Raw genomic sequence first — 23,620 nt, forward strand, 5'->3', positions numbered from 1 at the left:
AATAGGGTTCCATTTCTTCACGCTGCATGGAATACACTGCATTCAATCAGGCTCCATGGAATCCACTGCATTCAATGGGGATGCATTCTACAATGCTGCATGGAGTTCACTGCATTCAATCACAACGCATGTAATCCACTGCATTCCATTGGGATGCTTTGGGCCATGCTGCATAAAATCCACTGCATTCAATCGGGATGCATTGGGCTTCGCTGCATGGACTCCACTGCATACAATCGGGATCCATTGCGCCAAAATGCATGGAATACTCTGCATTCATTGACGCTGCATGGACTCCACTGCATTCAATCGGGATGCTTTGGGCCATGCTGCATAAAATCCACTGCATTCAACCATGCTGCATGGAATCCATTTCATTCAATCATGCTCTATAAAATCCAATGCATTCAATAGGGTTCCATTACTTCACGCTGCATGGAATACACTGCATTAAATCAGGATGCATGGAATCGACTGCATACAATCAGGATGCCTTATACCACGTTGCATGGATTACCCTACATTCAATCACAATGCATGGAATCCACTGCATTCAATCGGGATGCTTTGGGCCATGCTGCATAAAATCCACTGCATTCAATCGGGATGCATTGGGCCTCGCTGCATAGACTCCACTGCATATAATCGGGATCCATTGCGCCACAATGCATGGAATATTCTGCATTCAACGACGCTGCATGGAATCCACTGCATTCCATCGGGAAGCTTTGGGCCATGCTGCATAAAATCCACTGCATTCAATCATGCTGCATGGAATCCACTGCATTCGATCGGGATGCATTTTACAAGGCTGCATGGATTACATTTCATACACTCAAAATGCATGGAATCCACTGCGTTCTATAGGTATACTTTGGGCCATACTGCATAAAATACACTGCATTCAATTTGCTGCATGGAATCCACTGCATTCAATCATGCTGCATAAAATCCACTGCATTCCATCGGGATGCATTGGGCCTCGCTGCATGGAATACACTGCATTCAATCACGCTGCATGAATTCCACTGCATTCAATGGGGATACATTCTACAATGCTGCATGGAGTTCACTGCATTCAATCACAATGCATGGAATCCACTGCATTCCATCGGGATGCTTTGGGCCATGCTGCATAAAATCCACTGCATTCAATCGGGATGCATTGGGCCTCGCTGCATGGACTCCACTGCATACAATCGGGATCCATTGCACCAAAATGCATGGAATCCTCCGCATGCAACGACGCTGCATGGACTCCACTGCATTCAATCGGGATGCTTTGGGCCATGCTGCATAAAATCCACTGCATTCAATCATGCTGCATGGAATCCACTGCATTCAATCATGCTGTATAAAATCCACTGCATTCAATAGGGTTCCATTTCTTCACGTGGCATCGAATCCACTGCATTCAATCACGCTGCATGGAATCCACTGCATTCAATCGGGATGCATTTTTCCTCGCTGCATGGAGTACACTGCATTCAATCATGCTGCATAAAATCCACTGCATTACATCGGGATGCTTTGGGCCATGCTGCATAAAATCCACTGCATTCAACCATGCTGCATGGAATCCACTGCATTCAATCATGCTGCATAAAATCCACTGCATTCAATCGGGATGCATTGGGCCTCGCTGCATGGAATAAACTGCATTCAATCAGGCTCCATGGAATCCACTGCATTCAATGGGGATGCATTCTACCATGCTGCATGGAGTTCACTGCATTCAATCACAATGCATGGAATCCACTGCATTCCATCGGGATGCTTTGGGCCATGCTGCATAAAATCCACTGCATTCAATCGGGATGCATTGGGCCTCGCTGCATGGACTCCACTGCATACAATCGGGATCCATTGCGCCAAAATGCATGGAATCCTCTGCATTCATTGACGCTGCATGGAATCCACTGCATTCCATCGGGATGCTTTGGGCCATACTGCATAAAATCCACTGCATGCAATCATGCTGCATGGAATCCACTGCATTCAATCATGCTGCATAAAATCCACTGCATTCAATAGGGTTCCATTTCTTCTTCACGCTGCCTGGAATCCACTGCATTCAATCACGCTGCATGGAATCCACTGCATTCAATATGGATGCATTTTACCACTCTGCATGGAATCCACTGCATTTAATCACGCTGCATGTAATCCATGGAATTTAATCGGGATTCATTTTACTAAGCTGTATGGAATCGACTGCATTTAATCACGCTGCATGGAATCCACTGCATTCAATGGGGATTCATTTTACAAGGCTGCATGGAGTACACTGCATTCAATCACAATGCATGGAATCCACTGCATTCAAACGGGATGCTTTGGGCCATGCTGCATAAAATCCACTGCATTCAATCATGCTGCATGGAATCCACTGCATTCAATCATGCAGCATAAAATCCGCTGCATTCCATAGGGTTCCATTTCTTCATGCTGCATGGAATACACTGCATTCAATCAGGCTGCATGGAATCCACTGCATTCAATCGGGATGCATTTTTCCTCGTTGCATGGATTACACTGCATTCCATCACAATGCATGGAATCCACTGCATTCAATCGGGAAGCTTTGGGCCATGCTGCATACAATCCACTGCATTCAATCGGGATGCACTGGGCCTCGCTGCATGGACTCCACTGCATATAATCGGGATCCATTGCGCCACAATGCATGGAATACTCTGCATTCAATGACGCTGAATGGAATCCACTGCATTGAATCGTGAAGCTATGGGCCATGCTGCATAAAATCCACTGCATGCAATCATGCTGCATTGAATCCACTGCATTCAATCATGTTGCATAAAATCCACTGCATTCAATAGGGTTCCATTTCCTCACCCTGCATGGAATCCACTGCATTCAACCACGCTGCATGGAATCCACTGCATTCAATCGGGATGCATTTTACCACTCTGCATGGATTACACTGCATTTAATCACGCTGCATGTAATCCATGGAATTTTAATCGGGATTCATTTTACTAAGCTGTATGGAATCGACTGCACTTAATCACACTGCATGGAATCCACTGCATTCAATCGGGATGCATTTTACCTCGCTGCATGGATTACACTGCATTCAATCACAATGCATGGAATCCACTGCATTCCATCGGGATGCTTTGGGCCATGCTGCATAAAATCCACTGCATTCAATCTTGCTTTTTGAATCCACTGCATTCAGTAATGCTGCATAAATCCTTGCATTCAATTGGGTTCCATTTCTTCACGCTGCATGGAATACACTGCATTCAATCACGCTGCATGGAATCCACTGCATTCAATCGGGATGCATTTTACCATGCTGCGTGGTTTTCACTGCATTCAATCACAATGCATGGAATCCACTGCATTCCATCGGGATGCTTTGGGCCATGCTGCATAAAATCCACTGCATTCAATCATGCTGCATGGAATCCACTGCATTCAATCATGCTGCATAAAATCCACTGCATTCAATAGGGTTCCATTTCTTCACGCTGCATGTAATACACTGCATTCAATCACACTGAATGGAATCCACTGCATTCAATCGGGATGCATTTTACCTCGCTGCATGGATTACACTGCATTCAATCACAATGCTTGGAATCCACTGCATTCCATCGGGATGCTTTGGGCCATGCTGCATAAAATCCACTGCATTCAATCGGGATGCATTGGGCCACGCTGCATCGACTCCACTGCATTCAATCGGTATCCATTGCGCCACAATGCAAGGAATCCTCTGCATTCATTGACGCTGCATGGACTCCACTGCATTCAATCGGGATGCTTTGGGCCATGCTGCATAAAATCCACTGCATTCAACCATGCTGCATGGAATCCATTTCATTCAATCATGCTCTATAAAATCCAATGCATTCAATAGGGTTCCATTACTTCACGCTGCATGGAATACACTACATTAAATCAGGATGCATGGAATCGACTGCATTCAATCAGGATGCATTATACCACGTTGCATGGATTACCCTACATTCAATCACAATGCATGGAATCCACTGCATTCAATCGGAATGCCTTGGGCCATCATGCATAAAATCCACTGCATTCAATCGGGATGCATTGGGCCTCGCTGCATAGACTCCACTGCATATAATCAGGATCCATTGCGCCACAATGCATGGAATACTCTGCATTCAATGACGCTGCATGGAATCCACTGCATTCCATCGGGAAGCTTTGGGCCATGCTGCATAAAATCCACTGCATTCAATCATGCTGCATGGAATCCACTGCATTCAATCGGGATGCATTTTACAAGGCTGCATGGATTACATTTCATACACTCAAAATGCATGGAATCCACTGCGTTCTATAGGGATGCTTTGGGCCATACTGCATAAAATACACTGCATTCAATTTGCTGCATGGAATCCACTGCATTCAATCATGCTGAATAAAATCCACTGCATTCAATAGGGTTCCATTTCTTCACGCTGCATGGAATACACTGCATTCAATCAGGCTCCATGGAATCCACTGCATTCAATGGGGATGCATTCTACAATGCTGCATGGAGTTCACTGCATTCAATCACAACGCATGTAATCCACTGCATTCCATCGGGATGCTTTGGGCCATGCTGCATAAACTCCACTGCATTCAATCGGGAGGCATTGGGCCTCGCTGCATGGACTCCACTGCATAAAATCTGGATCCATTGCGCCACAATGCATGGAATCCTCTGCATTCAATGACGCTGCATGGAATCCACTGCATTCCATCGGGATGCTTTGGGCCATGCTGCATAAAATCTACTGCATTCAATCGGGATGCATTGGGCCTCGCTGCATGAACTCCACTGCATACAATCTGGAACCATTGCGCCAAAATGCATGGAATACTCTGCACTCAACGACGCTGCATGGAATCCACTGCATTCAATCGGGATGCTTTGGGCCATGCTGCATAAATCCATTGCATTCAATCATGCTTCATGGAATCCACTGCATTCAATCGTGCTGCATAAAATCCACGGCATTCAATAGGGTTCCATTTCTTCACGCTGCATCGAATCCACTACATTCAATCACGCTGCATGGAATCCACTGCATTCTATCGGGATGCATTTTACCACACTGCATAGATTACACCGCATTCAATCACAATGCATGGAATCCACTGCATTCAATCGGGATGCTTTGGGCCATGCTGCATAAAATCCACTGCATTCAATCGGGATGCATTGGGCCTCGCTGCATGGACTCCACTGCATTCAATCGGGATCCATTGTGCCACAATGCATGGAATTCTCTTCATTCAATGACGCTGCATCGAATCCACTGCATTCAATCGGAATCCATTGTGCCACAATGCATGGAATCCTCTGCATTCAATGACGCTGCATGGAATCCACTGCATTCCATCAGGATGCTTTGGGCCATGCTGCATAAAATCCACTGCATGCAATCATGCTGCATGGAATCCACTGCATTCAATCATGCTGCATAAAATCCACTGCATTCAATAGGGTTCCATTTCTTCACGCTGCCTGGAATCCACTGCATTCAATCACGCTGCATGGAATCCACTGCATTCAACATGGATGAATTTTACCACGCTGCATTTAGTACACTGTATTCAATCACAATTCATGGAATCCATTGCATTCAATCGGGATGTTTTGGGCCATGCTGCATAAAATCCACTGCATTCAATCGGGATGCACTGGGCATTGCTGCATGGACTCCACTGCATACAATCCGGATCCATTGCGCCACAATGCATGGAATCCTCTTCATTCAACGACGCTGCATGGAATCCACTGCATTCCATCGGGATGCTTTGGGCCATGCTGCATAAAATCCACTGCATTCAATCGGGATGCATTGGGCCTCGCTGCATGGACTCCACTGCATACAATCGGGATCCATTGCGCCACAATGCATGGAATCCTCTGCATTCAATGACGCTGCATGGAATCCACTGCATTCCATCGGGATGCTTTGGGCCATGCTGCATAAAATCCACTGTATGCAATCATGCTGCATGGAATCCACTGCATTCAATCATGCTGCATAAAATCCACTGCATTCAATAGGGTTCCATTTCTTCACGCTGCATGGAATCCACTGCATTCAATCACGCTGCATGGAATCCACTGCATTCAACATGGATGAATTTTACCACGCTGCATTTAGTACACTGTATTCAATCACAATTCATGGAATCCATTGCATTCAATCGGGATGCTTTGGGCCATGCTGCATAAAATCCACTGCATTCAATCTGGATGCACTGGGCATCGCTGCATGGACTCCACTGCATACAATCCAGATCTATTGCGCCACAATGCATGGAATCCTCTGCATTCAATGACGCTGCATGGAATCCACTGCATTCAATCGGGATGCTTTGGGCCATGCTGCATAAAATCCATTGTATTCAATCATGCTGCATGGAATCCACTGCATTCAATCGGGATGCATTTTACCATGCTGCATTGATTACCCTTCATTCAATCAGGCTGCATGGAATCCACTGCATTCTATCGGGATGCTTTGGGCCATGCTGCATAAAATCCACTGCATTTAATCGGGATGCATTTGGCCACGCTGCATGGACTCCACTGCATAAAATCGGGATCCATTGCCCCAAAATGCAAGGAATCATCTGCATTCAATGACGCTGCATGGAATCCACTGCATTCCATCGGGATGCTTTGGGCCATGCTGCATAAAATCCACTGCATTCAACCATGCTGCATGGAATCCACTGCATTCAATCATGCTGCATAAAATCCACTGCATTCAATCGGGATGCATTGGGCCTCGCTGCATGGAATAAACTGCATTCAATCAGGCTCCATGGAATCCACTGCATTCAATGGGGATGCATTCTACCATGCTGCATGGAGTTCACTGCATTCAATCACAATGCATGGAATCCACTGCATTCCATCGGGATGCTTTGGGCCATGCTGCATAAAATCCACTGCATTCAATCGGGATGCATTGGGCCTCGCTGCATGGACTCCACTGCATACAATCGGGATCCATTGCGCCAAAATGCATGGAATCCTCTGCATTCATTGACGCTGCATGGAATCCACTGCATTCCATCGGGATGCTTTGGGCCATACTGCATAAAATCCACTGCATGCAATCATGCTGCATGGAATCCACTGCATTCAATCATGCTGCATAAAATCCACTGCATTCAATAGGGTTCCATTTCTTCTTCACGCTGCCTGGAATCCACTGCATTCAATCACGCTGCATGGAATCCACTGCATTCAATATGGATGCATTTTACCACGCTGCATGGAATCCACTGCATTTAATCACGCTGCATGTAATCCATGGAATTTAATCGGGATTCATTTTACTAAGCTGTATGGAATCGACTGCATTTAATCACGCTGCATGGAATCCACTGCATTCAATCGGGATTCATTTTACAAGGCTGCATGGAGTACACTGCATTCAATCACAATGCATGGAATCCACTGCATTCAAACGGGATGCTTTGGGCCATGCTGCATAAAATCCACTGCATTCAATCATGCTGCATGGAATCCACTGCATTCAATCATGCAGCATAAAATCCGCTGCATTCCATAGGGTTCCATTTCTTCATGCTGCATGGAATACACTGCATTCAATCAGGCTGCATGGAATCCACTGCATTCAATCGGGATGCATTTTTCCTCGTTGCATGGATTACACTGCATTCCATCACAATGCATCGAATCCACTGCATTCAATCGGGAAGCTTTGGGCCATGCTGCATACAATCCACTGCATTCAATCGGGATGCACTGGGCCTCGCTGCATGGACTCCACTGCATATAATCGGGATCCATTGCGCCACAATGCATGGAATACTCTGCATTCAATGACGCTGAATGGAATCCACTGCATTGAATCGTGAAGCTATGGGCCATGCTGCATAAAATCCACTGCATGCAATCATGCTGCATGGAATCCACTGCATTCAATCATGTTGCATAAAATCCACTGCATTCAATAGGGTTCCATTTCTTCACCCTGCATGGAATCCACTGCATTCAACCACGCTGCATGGAATCCACTGCATTCAATCGGGATGCATTTTACCACTCTGCATGGATTACACTGCATTTAATCACGCTGCATGTAATCCATGGAATTTTAATCGGGATTCATTTTACTAAGCTGTATGGAATCGACTGCACTTAATCACGCTGCATGGAATCCACTGCATTCAATCGGGATGCATTTTACCACGTTGCATGCAGTTCACTGCATTCAATCACAATGCATGGAATCCACTGCATTCAATCGGGATGCTTTGGGCCATGCTGCATAAAATACACTGCATTCAATCTTGCTTTTTGAATCCACTGCATTCAGTAATGCTGCATAAATCCTTGCATTCAATTGGGTTCCATTTCTTCACGCTGCATGGAATACACTGCATTCAATCACGCTGCATGGAATCCACTGCATTCAATCGGGATGCATTTTACCATGCTGCGCGGTTTTCACTGCATTCAATCACAATGCATGGAATCCACTGCATTCCATCGGGATGCTTTGGGCCATGCTGCATAAAATCCACTGCATTCAATCATGCTGCATGGAATCCACTGCATTCAATCATGCTGCATAAAATCCACTGCATTCAATAGGGTTCCATTTCTTCACGCTGCATGTAATACACTGCATTCAATCACACTGAATGGAATCCACTGCATTCAATCGGGATGCATTTTACCTCGCTGCATGGATTACACTGCATTCAATCACAATGCTTGGAATCCACTGCATTCCATCGGGATGCTTTGGGCCATGCTGCATAAAATCCACTGCATTCAATCGGGATGCATTGGGCCACGCTGCATCGACTCCACTGCATTCAATCGGTATCCATTGCGCCACAATGCAAGGAATCCTCTGCATTCATTGACGCTGCATGGACTCCACTGCATTCAATCGGGATGCTTTGGGCCATGCTGCATAAAATCCACTGCATTCAACCATGCTGCATGGAATCCATTTCATTCAATCATGCTCTATAAAATCCAATGCATTCAATAGGGTTCCATTACTTCACGCTGCATGGAATACACTACATTAAATCAGGATGCATGGAATCGACTGCATTCAATCAGGATGCATTATACCACGTTGCATGGATTACCCTACATTCAATCACAATGCATGGAATCCACTGCATTCAATCGGGATGCCTTGGGCCATGCTGCATAAAATCCACTGCATTCAATGGTGATGCATTGGGCCTCGCTGCATAGACTCCACTGCATATAATCGGGATCCATTGCGCCACAATGCATGGAATACTCTGCATTCAATGACGCTGCATGGAATCCACTGCATTCCATCGGGAAGCTTTGGGCCATGCTGCATAAAATCCACTGCATTCAATCATGCTGCATGGAATCCACTGCATTCAATCGGGATGCATTTTACAAGGCTGCATGGATTACATTTCATACACTCAAAATGCATGGAATCCACTGCGTTCTATAGGTATGCTTTGGCCATACTGCATAAAATACACTGCATTCAATTTGCTGCATGGAATCCACTGCATTCAATCATGCTGAATAAAATCCACTGCATTCAATAGGGTTCCATTTCTTCACGCTGCATGGAATACACTGCATTCAATCAGGCTCCATGGAATCCACTGCATTCAATGGGGATGCATTCTACAATGCTGCATGGAGTTCACTGCATTCAATCACAACGCATGTAATCCACTGCATTCCATCAGGATGCTTTGGGCCATGCTGCATAAAATCCACTGCATTCAATCGGGATGCATTGGGCTTCGCTGCATGGACTCCACTGCATACAATCGGGATCCATTGCGCCAAAATGCATGGAATACTCTGCATTCATTGACGCTGCATGGACTCCACTGCATTCAATCGGGATGCTTTGGGCCATGCTGCATAAAATCCACTGCATTCAACCATGCTGCATGGAATCCATTTCATTCAATCATGCTCTATAAAATCCAATGCATTCAATAGGGTTCCATTACTTCACGCTGCATGGAATACACTACATTAAATCAGGATGCATGGAATCGACTGCATTCAATCAGGATGCCTTATACCACGTTGCATGGATTACCCTACATTCAATCACAATGCATGGAATCCACTGCATTCAATCGGGATGCTTTGGGCCATGCTGCATAAAATCCACTGCATTCAATCGGGATGCATTGGGCCTCGCTGCATAGACTCCACTGCATATAATCGGGATCCATTGCGCCACAATGCATGGAATATTCTGCATTCAACGACGCTGCATGGAATCCACTGCATTCCATCGGGAAGCTTTGGGCCATGCTGCATAAAATCCACTGCATTCAATCATGCTGCATGGAATCCACTGCATTCGATCGGGATGCATTTTACAAGGCTGCATGGATTACATTTCATACACTCAAAATGCATGGAATCCACTGCGTTCTATAGGTATACTTTGGGCCATACTGCATAAAATACACTGCATTCAATTTGCTGCATGGAATCCACTGCATTCAATCATGCTGCATAAAATCCACAGCATTCCATCGGGATGCATTGGGCCTCGCTGCATGGAATACACTGCATTCAATCACGCTGCATGAATTCCACTGCATTCAATGGGGATGCATTCTACAATGCTGCATGGAGTTCACTGCATTCAATCACAATGCATGGAATCCACTACATTCCATCGGGATGCTTTGGGCCATGCTGCATAAAATCGACTGCATTCAATCGGGATGCATTGGGCCTCGCTGCATGGACTCCACTGCATACAATCGGGATCCATTGCACCAAAATGCATGGAATCCTCCGCATGCAACGACGCTGCATGGACTCCACTGCATTCAATCGGGATGCTTTGGGCCATGCTGCATAAAATCCACTGCATTCAATCATGCTGCATGGAATCCACTGCATTCAATCATGCTGTATAAAATCCACTGCATTCAATAGGGTTCCATTTCTTCACGTGGCATCGAATCCACTGCATTCAATCACGCTGCATGGAATCCACTGCATTCAATCGGGATGCATTTTTCCTCGCTGCATGGAGTACACTGCATTCAATCATGCTGCATAAAATCCACTGCATTCCATCGGGATGCTTTGGGCCATGCTGCATAAAATCCACTGCATTCAACCATGCTGCATGGAATCCACTGCATTCAATCATGCTGCATAAAATCCACTGCATTCAATCGGGATGCATTGGGCCTCGCTGCATGGAATAAACTGCATTCAATCAGGCTCCATGGAATCCACTGCATTCAATGGGGATGCATTCTACCATGCTGCATGGAGTTCACTGCATTCCATCACAATGCATGGAATCCACTGCATTCCATCGGGATGCTTTGGGCCATGCTGCATACAATCCACTGCATTCAATCGGGATGCATTGGGCCTCGCTGCATGGACTCCACTGCATACAATCGGGATCCATTGCGCCAAAATGCATGGAATCGACTGCATTTAATCACGGTGCATGGAATCCACTGCATTCAATCGGGATGCATTTTACCACACTGCTTGGATTACACTGCATTCAAACGCAATGCATAGAATCCACTGCATTCAATATGGATGCATTTTACCACTCTGCATGGAATCCACTGCATTTAATCACGCTGCATGTACTCCATGGAATTTAATCAGGATTCATTTTACTAAGCTGTATGGAATCGACTGCATTCAATCAGGCTGCATGGAATCCACTGCATTCCATCGTAATGCATTTTTCCTCGTTGCATGGATTACACTGCATTCCATCACAATGCATGGAATCCACTGCATTCAATCGGGAAGCTTTGGGCCATGCTGCATACAATCCACTGCATTCAATCGGGATGCACTGGGCCTCGCTGCATGGACTCCACTGCATATAATCGGGATCCATTGCGCCACAATGCATGGAATACTCTGCATTCAATGACGCTGAATGGATTCCACTGCATTGAATCGTGAAGCTATGGGCCATGCTGCATAAAATCCACTGCATGCAATCATGCTGCATTGAAACCACTGCATTCAATCATGCTGCATAAAATCCACTGCATTCAATAGGGTTCCATTACTGCACCCTGCATGGAATCCACTGCATTCAACCACGCTGCATGGAATCCACTGCATTCAATCGGGATGCATTTTACCACTCTGCATGGATTACACTGCATTTAATCACGCTGCATGTAATCCATGGAATTTAATCGGGATTCATTTTACTAAGCTGTATGGAATCGACTGCACTTAATCACGCTGCATGGAATCCACTGCATTCAATCGGGATGCATTTTACCACGTTGCATGCAGTTCACTGCATTCAATCACAATGCATGGAATCCACTGCATTCCATCGGGATGCTTTGGGCCATGCTGCATAAAATCCACTGCATTCAATCTTGCTTTTTGAATCCACTGCATTCAGTAATGCTGCATAAAATCCTTGCATTCAATTGGGTTCCATTTCTTCACGCTGCCTGGAATCCACTGCATTCAATCACGCTGCATGGAATCCACTGCATTCTATCGGGATGCATTTTACCTCGCTGCATGGATTACACTGCATTCAATCACAATGCATGGAATCCACTGCATTCCATCGGGATGCTTTGGGCCATGCTGCATAAACTCCACTGCATTCAATCGGGAGGCATTGGGCCTCGCTGCATGGACTCCACTGCATAAAATCTGGATCCATTGCGCCACAATGCATGGAATCCTCTGCATTCAACGACGCTGCATGGAATCCACTGCATTCCATCGGGATGTTTTGGGCCATGCTGCATAAAATCTACTGCATTCAATCGGGATGCATTGGGCCTCGCTGCATGAACTCCACTGCATACAATCTGGAACCATTGCGCCAAAATGCATGGAATCGACTGCATTTAATCACGGTGCATGGAATCCACTGCATTCAATCGGGATGCATTTTACCACACTGCTTGGATTACACTGCATTCAATCGCAATGCATAGAATCCACTGCATTCAATATGGATGCATTTTACCACTCTGCATGGAATCCACTGCATTTAATCACGCTGCATGTACTCCATGGAATTTAATCGGGATTCATTTTACTAAGCTGTATGGAATCGACTGCATTTAATCACGCTGCATGGAATCCGCTGCATTCAATCTGGATTCATTTTACAAGGCTGCATGGAGTACACTGCATTCAATCACAATGCATGGAATCCACTGCATTCAAACGGGATGCTTTGGGCCATGCTGAATAAAATCCACTGCATTCAATCATGCTGCATGGAATCCACTGCATTCAATCATGCAGCATAAAATCCGCTGCATTCCATAGGGTTCCATTTCTTCATGCTGCATGGAATACACTGCATTCAATCAGGCTGCATAAAATGCGCTGCATTCCATAGGGTTCCATTTCTTCATGCTGCATGGAATACACTGCATTCAATCAGGCTGCATGGAATCCACTGCATTCAATCGGGATGCATTTTTCCTCGTTGCATGGATTACACTGCATTCCATCACAATGCATGGAATCCACTGCATTCAATCGGGAAGCTTTGGGCCATGCTGCATACAATCCACTGCATTCAATCGGGATGCACTGGGCCTCGCTGCATGGACTCCACTGCATATAATCGGGATCCATTGCGCCACAATGCATGGAATACTCTGCATGCAATGACGCTGAATGGAATCCACTGCATTGAATCGTGAAGCTATGGGCCATGCTGCATAAAATCCACTGCATGCAATCATGCTGCATGGAATCCACTGCATTCAATCATGCTGCATAAAATCCACTGCATTCAATAGGGTTCCATTACTGCACCCTGCATGGAATCCACTGCATTCAACCACGCTGCATGGAATCCACTGCATTCAATCGGGATGCATTTTACCACTCTGCATGGATTACACTGCATTTAATCACGCTGCATGCAATCCATGGAATTTAATCGGGATTCATTTTACTAAGCTGTATGGAATCGACTGCACTTAATCACGCTGCATGGAATCCACTGCATTCAATCGGGATGCATTTTACCACGTTGCATGCAGTTCACTGCATTCAATCACAATGCATGGAATCCACTGCATTCCATCGGGATGCTTTGGGCCATGCTGCATAAAATCCACTGCATTCAATCTTGCTTTTTGAATCCACTGCATTCAGTAATGCTGCATAAAATCCTTGCATTCAATTGGGTTCCATTTCTTCACGCTGCATGGAATACACTGCATTCAATCACGCTGCATGGAATCCACTGCATTCAATCGGGATGCATTTTACCATGCTGCGTGGTTTTCACTGCATTCAATCACAATGCATGGAATCCACTGCATTCCATCGGGATGCTTTGGGCCATGCTGCATAAACTCCACTGCATTCAATCGGGAGGCATTGGGCCTCGCTGCATGGACTCCACTGCATAAAATCTGGATCCATTGCGCCACAATGCATGGAATCCTCTGCATGCAACGACGCTGCATGGAATCCGATGCATTCCATCGGGATGTTTTGGGCCATGCTGCATAAAATCTACTGCATTCAATCGGGATGCATTGGGCCTCGCTGCATGAACTCCACTGCATACAATCTGGAACCATTGCGCCAAAATGCATGGAATACTCTGCATTCAACGACGCTGCATGGAATCCACTGCATTCAATCGGGATGCTTTGGGCCATGCTGCATAAATCCATTGCATTCAATCATGCTTCATGGAATCCACTGCATTCAATCGTGCTGCATAAAATCCACGGCATTCAATAGGGTTCCATTTCTTCACGCTGCATCGAATCCACTACATTCAATCACGCTGCATGGAATCCACTGCATTCTATCGGGATGCATTTTACCACGCTGCATAGATTACACCGCATTCAATCACAATGCATGGAATCCACTGCATTCAATCGGGATGCTTTGGGCCATGCTGCATAAAATCCACTGCATTCAATCGGGATGCATTGGGCCTCGCTGCATGGACTCCACTGCATTCAATCGGGATCCTTTGTGCCACAATGCATGGAATTCTCTTCATTCAATGACGCTGCATCGAATCCACTGCATTCAATCGGAATCCATTGTGCTACAATGCATGGAATCCTCTGCATTCAATGACGCTGCATGGAATCCACTGCATTCCATCAGGATGCTTTGGGCCATGCTGCATAAAATCCACTGCATGCAATCATGCTGCATGGAATCCACTGCATTCAATCATGCTGCATAAAATCCACTGCATTCAATAGGGTTCCATTTCTTCACGCTGCATGGAATCCACTGCATTCAATCACGCTGCATGGAATCCACTGCATTCAACATGGATGAATTTTACCACGCTGCATTTAGTACACTGTATTCAATCACAATTCATGGAATCCATTGCATTCAATCGGGATGCTTTGGGCCATGCTGCATAAAATCCACTGCATTCAATCGGGATGCACTGGGCATTGCTGCATGGACTCCACTGCATACAATCCGGATCCATTGCGCCACAATGCATGGAATCCTCTTCATTCAACGACGCTGCATGGAATCCACTGCATTCCATCGGGATGCTTTGGGCCATGCTGCATAAAATCCACTGCATTCAATCGGGATGCATTGGGCCTCGCTGCATGGACTCCACTGCATACAATCGGGATCCATTGCGCCACAATGCATGGAATCCTCTGCATTCAATGACGCTGCATGGAATCCACTGCATTCCATCGGGATGCTTTGGGCCATGCTGCATAAAATCCACTGCATTCAATCATGCTGCATGGAATCCACTGCATTCAATCATGCTGCATAAAATCCACTGCATTCAATAGGGTTCCATTTCTTCACGCTGCATGGAATCCACTGCATTCACTCAGGATGCATTTTACCACACTGCATGGATTACACTTCATTCAATCACAATGCATGGAATCCACTGCATTCCATCGGGCTGCTTTGGGCCATGCTGCATAAAATCCACTGCATTCAATCAGATGCATTTTGCCTCACTGCATAGACTCCACTGCATACAATCGGGATCCATTTCGCCAAAATGCATTGAATCTTCTGCATTCAATTACGCTTCATGGAATCCACTGCATTCCATCGGGATGCTTTGGGCCATACTGCATAAAATCCACTGCATGCAATCATGCTGCATGGAATCCACTGCATTCAATCATGCTGCATAAAATCCACTGCATTCAATTGGGTTCCATTTCTTCTTCACGCTGCCTGGAATCCACTGCATTCAATCACGCTGCATGGAATCCACTGCATTCAATCGGGATGCATTTTACCACACTGCTTGGATTACACTGCATTCAATCGCAATGCATAGAATCCACTGCATTCAATATGGATTCATTTTACCACTCTGCATGGAATCCACTGCATTTAATCACGCTGCATGTAATCCATGGAATTTAATCGGGATTCATTTTACTAAGCTGTATGGAATCGACTGCATTTAATCACGCTGCATGGAATCCACTGCATTCAATCGGGATTCATTTTACAAGGCTGCATGGAGTACACTGCATTCAATCACAATGCATGGAATCCACTGCATTCAAACGGGATGCTTTGGGCCATGCTGCATAAAACCCACTGCATTCAATCATGCTGCATGGAATCCACTGCATTCAATCATGCAGCATAAAATCCGCTGCATTCCATAGGGTTCCATTTCTTCATGCTGCATGGAATACACTGCATTCAATCAGGCTGCATGGAATCCACTGCATTCAATCGGGATGCATTTTTCCTCGTTGCATGGATTACACTGCATTCCATCACAATGCATCGAATCCACTGCATTCAATCGGGAAGCTTTGGGCCATGCTGCATACAATCCACTGCATTCAATCGGGATGCACTGGGCCTCGCTGCATGGACTCCACTGCATATAATCGGGATCCATTGCGCCACAATGCATGGAATACTCTGCATGCAATGACGCTGAATGGAATCCACTGCATTGAATCGTGAAGCTATGGGCCATGCTGCATAAAATCCACTGCATGCAATCATGCTGCATGGAATCCACTGCATTCAATCATGTTGCATAAAATCCACTGCATTCAATAGGGTTCCATTTCTTCACCCTGCATGGAATCCACTGCATTCAACCACGCTGCATGGAATCCACTGCATTCAATCGGGAAGCATTTTACCACTCTGCATGGATTACACTGCATTTAATCATGCTGCATGTAATCCATGGAATTTAATCGGGATTCATTTTACTAAGCTGTATGGAATCGACTGCACTTAATCACGCTGCATGGAATCCACTGCATTCAATCGGGATGCATTTTACCACGTTGCATGCAGTTCACTGCATTCAATCACAATGCATGGAATCCACTGCATTCCATCGGGATGCTTTGGGCCATGCTGCATAAAATCCACTGCATGCAATCCTGCTGCATGGAATCCACTGCATTCAATCATGCTGCATAAAATCCACTGCATTCAATAGGGTTCCATTTCTTCACGCTGCATGGAATCCACTGCATTCAATCACGCTGCATGTAATCCACTGCATTCAACATGGATGCATTTTACCACGCTGCATAGATTACACCGCATTCAATCACAATGCATGGAATCCACTGCATTCAATCGGGATGCTTTGGGCCATGCTGCATAAAATCCACTGCATTCAATCGGGATGCATTGGGCCTCTGTGCATGGACTCCACTGCATTCAATCGGGATACATTGCGCCACAATTCATGGAATCCTCTGCATTCAATGACGCTGCATGGAATCCACTGCATTCAATCGGAATCCATTGCGCCACAATGCATGGAATCCTCTGCATTCAATGACGCTGCATGGAATCCACTGCATTCCATCAGGATGCTTTGGGCCATGCTGCATAAAATCCACTGCATGCAATCTTGCTGCATGGAATCCACTGCATTCAATCATGCTGCATAAAATCCACTGCATTCAATAAGGTTCCATTTCTTCACGCAGCATGGAATCCACTGCATTCAATCACGCTGCATAGAATCCACTGCATTCAACATGGATGAATTTTACCACGCTGCATTTAGTACACTGTATTCAATCACAATTCATGGAATCCATTGCATTCAATCGGGATGCTTTGGCCCATGCTGCATAAAATCCACTGCATTCAATCGGGATGCACTGGGCATCGCTGCATGGACTCCACTGCATACAATCGGGATCCATTGCGCCACAATGCATGGAATCCTCTGCATTCAATAACGCTGCATGGAATCCACTGCATTCAATCGGGATGCTTTGGGCCATGCTGCATAAAATCCATTGCATTCAATCACGCTGCATGGAATCCACTGCATTCAATCGGGATGCATTTTACCATGCTGCATGGATTACCCTTCATTCAATCACAATGCATGGAATCCACTGCATTCCATCGGGATGCTTTGGGCCATGCTGCATAAAATCCACTGCATTCAATCTTGCTTTTTGAATCCACTGCATTCAGTAATGCTGCATAAATCCTTGCATTCAATTGGGTTCCATTTCTTCACGCTGCATGGAATACACTGCATTCAATCACGCTGCATGGAATCCACTGCATTCAATCGGGATGCATTTTACCTCGCTGCATGGATTACACTGCATTCAATCACAATGCTTGGAATCCACTGCATTCCATCGGGATGCTTTGGGCCATGCTGCATAAAATCCACTGCATTCAATCGGGATGCATTGGGCCACGCTGCATCGACTCCACTGCATTCAATCGGTATCCATTGCGCCACAATGCAAGGAATCCTCTGCATTCATTGACGCTGCATGGACTCCACTGCATTCAATCGGGATGCTTTGGGCCATGCTGCATAAAATCCACTGCATTCAACCATGCTGCATGGAATCCATTTCATTCCATCATGCTCTATAAAATCCAATGCATTCAATAGGGTTCCATTACTTCACGCTGCATGGAATACACTACATTAAATCAGGATGCATGGAATCGACTGCATTCAATCAGGATGCATTATACCACGTTGCATGGATTACCCTACATTCAATCACAATGCATGGAATCCACTGCATTCAATCGGGATGCCTTGGGCCATGCTGCATAAAATCCACTGCATTCAATGGTGATGCATTGGGCCTCACTGCATAGACTCCACTGCATATAATCGGGATCCATTGCGCCACAATGCATGGAATACTCTGCATTCAATGACGCTGCATGGAATCCACTGCATTCCATCGGGAAGCTTTGGGCCATGCTGCATAAAATCCACTGCATTCAATCATGCTGCATGGAATCCACTGCATTCAATCGGGATGCATTTTACAAGGCTGCATGGATTACATTTCATACACTCAAAATGCATGGAATCCACTGCGTTCTATAGGTATGCTTTGGCCATACTGCATAAAATACACTGCATTCAATTTGCTGCATGGAATCCACTGCATTCAATCATGCTGAATAAAATCCACTGCATTCAATAGGGTTCCATTTCTTCACGCTGCATGGAATACACTGCATTCAATCAGGCTCCATGGAATCCACTGCATTCAATGGGGATGCATTCTACAATGCTGCATGGAGTTCACTGCATTCAATCACAACGCATGTAATCCACTGCATTCCATTGGGATGCTTTGGGCCATGCTGCATAAAATCCACTGCATTCAATCGGGATGCATTGGGCTTCGCTGCATGGACTCCACTGCATACAATCGGGATCCATTGCGCCAAAATGCATGGAATACTCTGCATTCATTGACGCTGCATGGACTCCACTGCATTCAATCGGGATGCTTTGGGCCATGCTGCATAAAATCCACTGCATTCAACCATGCTGCATGGAATCCATTTCATTCAATCATGCTCTATAAAATCCAATGCATTCAATAGGGTTCCATTACTTCACGCTGCATGGAATACACTGCATTAAATCAGGATGCATGGAATCGACTGCATTCAATCAGGATGCCTTATACCACGTTGCATGGATTACCCTACATTCAATCACAATGCATGGAATCCACTGCATTCAATCGGGATGCTTTGGGCCATGCTGCATAAAATCCACTGCATTCAATCGGGATGCATTGGGCCTCGCTGCATAGACTCCACTGCATATAATCGGGATCCATTGCGCCACAATGCATGGAATATTCTGCATTCAACGACGCTGCATGGAATCCACTGCATTCCATCGGGAAGCTTTGGGCCATGCTGCATAAAATCCACTGCATTCAATCATGCTGCATGGAATCCACTGCATTCGATCGGGATGCATTTTACAAGGCTGCATGGATTACATTTCATACACTCAAAATGCATGGAATCCACTGCGTTCTATAGGTATACTTTGGGCCATACTGCATAAAATACACTGCATTCAATTTGCTGCATGGAATCCACTGCATTCAATCATGCTGCATAAAATCCACTGCATTCCATCGGGATGCATTGGGCCTCGCTGCATGGAATACACTGCATTCAATCACGCTGCATGAATTCCACTGCATTCAATGGGGATGCATTCTACAATGCTGCATGGAGTTCACTGCATTCAATCACAATGCATGGAATCCACTGCATTCCATCGGGATGCTTTGGGCCATGCTGCATAAAATCGACTGCATTCAATCGGGATGCATTGGGCCTCGCTGCATGGACTCCACTGCATACAATCGGGATCCATTGCACCAAAATGCATGGAATCCTCCGCATGCAACGACGCTGCATGGACTCCACTGCATTCAATCGGGATGCTTTGGGCCATGCTGCATAAAATCCACTGCATTCAATCATGCTGCATGGAATCCACTGCATTCAATCATGCTGTATAAAATCCACTGCATTCAATAGGGTTCCATTTCTTCACGTGGCATCGAATCCACTGCATTCAATCACGCTGCATGGAATCCACTGCATTCAATCGGGATGCATTTTTCCTCGCTGCATGGAGTACACTGCATTCAATCATGCTGCATAAAATCCACTGCATTACATCGGGATGCTTTGGGCCATGCTGCATAAAATCCACTGCATTCAACCATGCTGCATGGAATCCACTGCATTCAATCATGCTGCATAAAATCCACTGCATTCAATCGGGATGCATTGGGCCTCGCTGCATGGAATAAACTGCATTCAATCAGGCTCCATGGAATCCACTGCATTCAATGGGGATGCATTCTACCATGCTGCATGGAGTTCACTGCATTCAATCACAATGCATGGAATCCACTGCATTCCATCGGGATGCTTTGGGCCATGCTGCATAAAATCCACTGCATTCAATCGGGATGCATTGGGCCTCGCTGCATGGACTCCACTGCATATAATCGGGATCCATTGCGCCAAAATGCATGGAATCCTCTGCATTCATTGACGCTGCATGGAATCCACTGCATTCCATCGGGATGCTTTGGGCCATACTGCATAAAATCCACTGCATGCAATCATGCTGCATGGAATCCACTGCATTCAATCATGCTGCATAAAATCCACTGCATTCAATAGGGTTCCATTTCTTCTTCACGCTGCCTGGAATCCACTGCATTCAATCACGCTGCATGGAATCCACTGCATTCAATATGGATGCATTTTACCACTCTGCATGGAATCCACTGCATTTAATCACGCTGCATGTAATCCATGGAATTTAATCGGGATTCATTTTACTAAGCTGTATGGAATCGACTGCATTTAATCACGCTGCATGGAATCCACTGCATTCAATGGGGATTCATTTTACAAGGCTGCATGGAGTACACTGCATTCAATCACAATGCATGGAATCCACTGCATTCAAACGGGATGCTTTGGGCCATGCTGCATAAAATCCACTGCATTCAATCATGCTGCATGGAATCCACTGCATTCAATCAGGCAGCATAAAATCCGCTGCATTCCATAGGGTTCCATTTCTTCATGCTGCATGGAATACACTGCATTCAATCAGGCTGCATGGAATCCACTGCATTCCATCGGGATGCATTTTTCCTCGTTGCATGGATTACACTGCATTCCATCACAATGCATCGAATCCACTGCATTCAATCGGGAAGCTTTGGGCCATGCTGCATACAATCCACTGCATTCAATCGGGATGCACTGGGCCTCGCTGCATGGACTCCACTGCATATAATCGGGATCCATTGCGCCACAATGCATGGAATACTCTGCATTCAATGACGCTGAATGGAATCCACTGCATTGAATCGTGAAGCTATGGGCCATGCTGCATAAAATCCACTGCATGCAATCATGCTGCATTGAATCCACTGCATTCAATCATGTTGCATAAAATCCACTGCATTCAATAGGGTTCCATTTCCTCACCCTGCATGGAATCCACTGCATTCAACCACGCTGCATGGAATCCACTGCATTCAATCGGGATGCATTTTACCACTCTGCATGGATTACACTGCATTTAATCACGCTGCATGTAATCCATGGAATTTTAATCGGGATTCATTTTACTAAGCTGTATGGAATCGACTGCACTTAATCACACTGCATGGAATCCACTGCATTCAATCGGGATGCATTTTACCACGTTGCATGCAGTTCACTGCATTCAATCACAATGCATGGAATCCACTGCATTCCATCGGGATGCTTTGGGCCATGCTGCATAAAATCCACTGCATTCAATCTTGCTTTTTGAATCCACTGCATTCAGTAATGCTGCATAAATCCTTGCATTCAATTGGGTTCCATTTCTTCACGCTGCATGGAATACAATGCATTCAATCACGCTGCATGGAATCCACTGCATTCAATCGGGATGCATTTTACCATGCTGCGTGGTTTTCACTGCATTCAATCACAATGCATGGAATCCACTGCATTCCATCGGGATGCTTTGGGCCATGCTGCATAAAATCCACTGCATTCAATCATGCTGCATGGAATCCACTGCATTCAATCATGCTGCATAAAATCCACTGCATTCAATAGGGTTCCATTTCTTCACGCTGCATGTAATACACTGCATTCAATCACACTGAATGGAATCCACTGCATTCAATCGGGATGCATTTTACCTCGCTGCATGGATTACACTGCATTCAATCACAATGCTTGGAATCCACTGCATTCCATCGGGATGCTTTGGGCCATGCTGCATAAAATCCACTGCATTCAATCGGGATGCATTGGGCCACGCTGCATCGACTCCACTGCATTCAATCGGTATCCATTGCGCCACAATGCAAGGAATCCTCTGCATTCATTGACGCTGCATGGACTCCACTGCATTCAATCGGGATGCTTTGGGCCATGCTGCATAAAATCCACTGCATTCAACCATGCTGCATGGAATCCATTTCATTCAATCATGCTCTATAAAATCCAATGCATTCAATAGGGTTCCATTACTTCACGCTGCATGGAATACACTACATTAAATCAGGATGCATGGAATCGACTGCATTCAATCAGGATGCATTATACCACGTTGCATGGATTACCCTACATTCAATCACAATGCATGGAATCCACTGCATTCAATCGGGATGCCTTGGGCCATGCTGCATAAAATCCACTGCATTCAATCGGGATGCATTGGGCCTCGCTGCATAGACTCCACTGCATATAATCGGGATCCATTGCGCCACAATGCATAAA

This window comes from Sus scrofa, chromosome 16 (assembly GCF_054392235.1).
Source record: "Sus scrofa isolate SSC_HxYL_T2T_F1_AM1 chromosome 16, Sscrofa_HxYL_maternal_Yorkshire_Landrace_v2.0, whole genome shotgun sequence".
Taxonomy (NCBI): Eukaryota; Metazoa; Chordata; class Mammalia; order Artiodactyla; family Suidae; genus Sus; species Sus scrofa.